This window comes from Nicotiana tabacum, chromosome 5 (genome assembly GCF_000715075.1).
Source record: "Nicotiana tabacum cultivar K326 chromosome 5, ASM71507v2, whole genome shotgun sequence".
NCBI classification, from domain to species: Eukaryota; Viridiplantae; Streptophyta; class Magnoliopsida; order Solanales; family Solanaceae; genus Nicotiana; species Nicotiana tabacum.
In genome coordinates, this window is record NC_134084.1 from 137,746,576 (window position 1) to 137,753,006 (window position 6,431).

Below are 6,431 nucleotides of genomic sequence, written 5' to 3' on the forward strand. Positions count from 1 at the left end.
TATTTGGCTTGACTATCTGATATAATACGTATTATAAACTTATGTGCAAATTTAACTTTTAAAAAAAATGCTTTTATCATTATTTATTTTATACAAAATTGCAACGTCGTGAAAACGCATCTCGAGCCACGCCACAACCAGTGCACGCGTGATTTGTTGACGCATTTTGACTTCGTCAAGATCGTGATTTGGGTTACATAAATGTACACCCGTATTCAAGAAAATAACCTTATTAAATATGCACCAAAATACTACGAGTTATGATATTATTAGGTAAGACCGTGAATTTTACTAAATCGCCCATCTTGAAATCTAGGTATTTTCTTATATAAAAAAATAAAAATAAATAAAATTTAAGGACTGCAATTTTTTGTATTATTTATATTTGTTTATTTGTTAGCGAGATCCTCCCTTATTTTATGAATACCCATTAATGACTACATCTTTATTATTACTAAGTTTGTCCATAATTATGAAGTCAATCTCTACATACTTAAAAATAACATATTAATTACTAATTCAAAACAAATATTAATGGAAAGTAATATTACTAAAATGATAATTACGAACAACATGGAATTGCCCAAAAAGTAAAAAAAAACTAATTATCCCATAGTTGGATTAAAACATATTGTTAGTATGACTTAAGCTTATTGAAATTAATTATTTACAAATACTAAAAATTAAAAAAAAAACTTGATTACTAAACCATATTTCTAAAAGTTAAACAATTTAAACTTAACTAACTTTGTTTTTATTCACATCATGTCCTAATACTTGATTCGCAAACTAATTCATGTTTTAACTGAAATTAACTACATGATTCCGATTAACTTAATGTTGACAAAAAAACCTTATGAATAAGGAATTAATCAATTTTTGCCAAAACTAATTCAATAACGCCATTTTTACGTTATTTCTTCTATTTTGATTATTAAACATTTTTAATTAGTAATCCGTCTTGAATATATTTCCTAATAATCCGGTTAAGGCGTTATTTAATATATCGCTATAACATGTCTAATTATGCCAAATGACAGTGATTGACAGAATAATAATACATGAATAACCTAAATACAATACAAAAAAATTAAAGCTAAATTAAAAATTTAACATTCCGTTCTTCATTTCAGCTTACAAAATGCCAAAATTACAGTTGTGTACCTGGTATTGCCAATATAAGAAGAAGAAAGTCAGCCACGCAGTAATAACAATACAGCACAACAACAAAAGTCCAATAGCAGTAACAACCCAGGAACAGAGTTTGCAAACCGGTGGAGTATTAATCTCAAAACAAAAGCTTCAAGCTTTGATGAAAAAATAATTAATTCTGATTTCAACCAATGAAAGAAAGCAAAAGATTTTTTTTTTAGTTTCTTTTTTTTGAAAGTTTAAATATATTTTTTTTCGGAATTTTCTCTCTCTTAAATGTTCAGCCCTCTTTTTTTCTCTCTTATTTTCTTTCTGTTCAGATTCGTTCTTTTTCTTCTGTATTCTCTCGTATCTCTATTCTCTTTTCTCTCTCGTATCTCTCCCCTTATTCTGATTTCAAGACTTCTTATATATAACCCATCCCATAAATCTTTCAATTAATTAAAATCAATACTTTTTCTCTACCCAATCCATTATCTTCCCACTCATCCCCATTACATTAAATAAACATATCACACCACCCCATTATATTTTGTCCCCCATGCCTAACATAAAATAATACAAGATTCCCCCACTAAATTTTGTCTTGTTCCACCTTTATATTAAATAACCATATCACAACTCACCCCATTACATTTTGTCCCCCATGCTTCATATAAAAAATTACAAAATGCACAATTCCTAAACTACCCCTCCGACCTTACTGAAATTACCAAACTAACCCCTGAACGTACTGCAAATTACCAAACTACCCCATCAGCTATAACACATCAATTAATCACACTCAACCAAAATATAGCCAATATGACCAATTTTTATATAAATTCAAACAACAATATGAACACGGATGAACATCATAACAACAATATCACATGAACACAAATTGAACAACAAAGAACAACTAAGATTTGTTTGAACAATATTTTTAGAAACAACAAACCTATTTTCGGATTCAATCAACAACAACAATCAAACAAGCATATTTAGATTTCTAAATTCAATAATATTGAACTTAAAATTAACTCTAACAACATTACAACAAACAATTTCTATATTAAACTTTAAACAAGATTATGAGACAATTTCAAGAAATAATAATAAATGATAAACAAGAAATCAAACTATACAAATTTCGGATTCAAGATCAAAGTATGAACATGAATGAATCCATTTTTTTAAAACAACAAACATGACGGATTAAATGATTCAAACAACATTAATAATTTCTGGAAAATACATAACAGCATGAAACAAATTGAAGAAATAATTAATTAGATTTCAATTTGAATCTAACAAACATTAAACTAACAAATATTTATTCTAACAACAATACAAACATGAAATAAACATGAAAAACAACTAATTAACTTCCATTTGAAATCTGAAAATTAATTTAACAAAACATATGAACATGACTAAAAAAAAATCAAATATCTAACCATAGACATGAACAAAACAAACATTTGCCGATTTTAGATTCGAAAATATCAAAACAAAATACGGACAAAATAAAACTCAAAAACTACTAACCGGAGATGAACAACGACGAATTCGATTGTATGGACTATTTCGACAACCCTCAAATGGGAATAAATCTGCCCGGACTCAACAACGAACTCAACAACGAACAAACGACGGAGACGATCCGAAGCAAACGAAGAAGATGAAGAAGGCGTTGGACGTAGCAAGGTCGACGGACTGTGGCGGACGCAGCTGAAGCAGCTATGGTCGTCGACATGCTGCTGTGTTCAACGACTAAGGTCGTCGATGAGGAACAGCAACAGTCGATGCAGCAGAAACTGTGCTCGAGCAGCAACAATATCCATGGCCATAGTTGTTCGAGCTGAAGAAGACGAAGTGAGGCAGCAGCAGCTCGGACGGCGAGGTTGAAACAGAAGTAGCAGCTTGATGGGTCTGTTTGACTCGAACGGGACGTCGAGCAGCTGTTCGTCAAGGAGGAAGATGAAGCAGCAGCTCGGACGACGACGTCCATGGCAGCAGCGCACGTCGAGCAGCAGGTGAAGGAGCAGAAATGGCTGCGTCAATGGCGGACGCGGGTAGCAACTGTGACGTTGAAGCAGCAGCGGAAATCTCAACTGTGGGCTTTCATGGTGGAGCTCGACGGACTGGTTGTTGGTTGTCGAAGACGAAGCAACGACGGGGTTGGAGAAGGTTGTTGGTTCGGCCGCGTTCGGAGGTCGTTTGGTTGAGCCGGGGTCGTGAGGGTGACGTGCGTGTGTGTGTGTGTAGCCATGGCTTCTTGAGGTTGAAGGCAAAGGGAAGCCATGGGAGGTGGAGAAGCTTGAGGAAGAAGAAGAAGATAGGAGGGGTGGGGGCGGATGACTTAAGTTTTTAGGGTTTTGGTTTTTTTTTCTTTTGTTTTGTTTTACAAGATAGGGGGGTGTTGGGTTATGGACTGGGTCGACCCAGTTCGAAATGGACTGGGTCGTAGGGAAGATTGGGCCATTTTTTGGGCCTGTGGCTTGAAATCGAAGAAGAGGCCCAATTCCGACTTTCTTTATATTTTCTCTCTCTTTTCTTCTTTTATTTCTCTAAAACTAAATTATAAAAAATACTTAAATTATTATTAAGAATTAAATTAAGTTATAAAGGCGCAAATTAACTCCCAATAACAATTAACGCATAATTAAGTAATAATTAAGCATAAAATTGTATATTTGGACATTAAATGCTAAAAATGCAAACGATGCCTATTTTTGTAATTTTTATTTTTTGTAAAACAAACTTAATTACTAACAATTGTAGAATTAAATCATACATGCAAAATGCGACATATTTTTGTATTTTTATTAATTTAACAAATAAACATGCACAGACAAATACAAATAATTATTCAAAATATCACAAAATATCACAAAAATTGCACACCAAGGAAAATTATTTTATTTTTGAATATTTTGGGAGTAATTCTCATATTGGGGAAAAATCACGTGCTTACAGCTGCCCCTCTTTGCCCGAAGACACGAAGGGTTTTCGTGCAAAGATAAAGCGAGCGATTTTTTGCCCATCCGAGTACTCCGTGTGAAGCATTTTTTTGAAAAAGATTTGACCGAACCTTTGCTTCAAAGGTTTCCTACATATCATGGGCTAAACAGGAATCAGGTCAATGTAGTTCGAGAAGTTTTGGTAGCTGGGACTACCGTGAGACTGCAATGTTACTGTTGTTGCATGCTATTACCACTGCTTACCGATCTCCTTGTTACACCATGCTTAAAAGAAAACAAGAAGCTAGGCTAGAGTACAATTTGTTTTTGTTGCCTTGCTTCCTTGTCTGCTTGCATTTCTTCCGGTGCTTTTCTTCTTTTGACACATGTACTTGAGTTTGTAATGTGACCTCTTGTTGCAACCTTCTGTTTCCCGGTGCCGGGGAATTTTATTGTTTCCTGCTGAGGATTCCTATTGTAACCCTTTGTTTTATTGTCCTCTGACTTGATCTTGAAATGTATGCCTCTGTTATCTGGGCGGGCTCCCAACTTCAATGCTTGAAATGTAAAGACTGAAATGTATGCCTCTGTTGTTTGGGCGGGCTCCCAACTTCGACGCTTGAAATATAAAGACTGAAATGTATTCCTCTGTTCTATGGACGGGCTCCTAACTTCAACACTTGAAATGAAAAGACTGAATGTATGCCTCTGTTATCTGGGCGGGCTCCCAACTTCAACGCTTGAAATATAAAAACTGAAATGTATTCCTCTGTTCTATGGGCGGACTCCCAACTTCAACACTTGAAATGAAAAGACTGAATGTATGCCTCTATTATCTGGGTGGGCTCCCAACTTCAATGCTTGAAATATAAAGGCTGAAATGTATTCCTCTGTTCTATGGGCAGGCTCCCAACTTCAACACTTGAAATAAAAAGACTGAATGTATGCCTCTGTTATCTGGGCGGGCTCCCAACTTCAACACTTGGAATGTAAAGACTAAAATGTATGCCTCTGTTATCTGGGCGGGCTCCCAACTTCAATGCTTGAAATGAAAAGACTGAAATGTATTCCTCTGTTATCTGGGCGGGCTCCCAACTTCAACTCTTGAAATGTAAAGACTGAAATGTATGCCTCTGTTATCTGGGCGGGCTCCCAACTTCAACTCTTGAAATGTAAAGACTGAAATGTATGCCTCTGTTATCTGGGCGGGCTCCCAACTTCAACTCTTGAAATGTAAAGACTGAAATGTATGCCTCTGTTATCTGGGCGGGCTCCCAATTGCTAACTTTGAAATGGAATATCTCTATTCTCCAGACAGACTTCTAACTTTTAAAATTTAAACTGTGTGTCTCTGTTCTTCAGGCGGACTCCTGACATCAAACTTGAAAAGTATGTCTCTGTTCTCCAGGCGGACTCCTGATTTTTAAAATTTAAGCTGTATGTCTCCGTTCTTCAGGCGGACTCCTGACGTCAAACTTGAAAAGTACGTCTCTGTTCTCCAGGCGGACTCCTGATTGCTAAATTTGAAATGAATATCTCTATTCTCCAGGCGGACTCCTGATTTTTGAAATTTAAACTGTATGTCTCCGTTCTTCAGGCGGACTCCTGACGTCAAACTTGAAAAGTATGTCTCTGTTCTCCAGGCGGACTCCTGATAACTTGCATTTTATCCTGATTAGTGCTTGTTTTCCCCCCTGGAGAATTCCTCTTCAACAACTAACTTTTCTCCCCCTGCTCAATCAAAGAAAATTTTGTCAGTTTAAAACGGTGGTTAGTTGATGACATTCTTGCTGAAAAATCCTTCCACTGCCTTGCTTTGTGTTGACTAATTTCCACGTACTGACCCTGAACCGCTTGACTTTCTGACCAACTTTTAGATTTCCCAACCTCTGCCGACCTAAATGTTTTACACCCCTGCTGTTATTTCACTTTTTTGACCTTTTTGTTTGAGCTTTCGCCTTTCCCACGACATTCCCCAATCATTTCACCGATGAAACTTTCGTTAATTCCCTGTATTCCACTTGACATCAAGTTGTTTTTGACATGCTCTGACCACGTTGTGCTTTACAATTCTAGAAGCTGGTAGTGAACTTTGAAGTCCTTTCTGCTTGCATTGAACAAAACTGGCACTGAAACATCTCATCTAGATAAAACCCTCAAAAGAAAATGAAATGCAATGATTCTTGAGTTAAGGATAAGAAGAATCCAAAACTAGATGACTGTTTGAAAAGAGAAAGAAAAGAAACTTATCTGAGCGAGACAACTAGTACCAATGGTCATGACATGCATTTTGGATTAATCAGCCCAATCTGTCCAACCAAACAAACTCTCAAT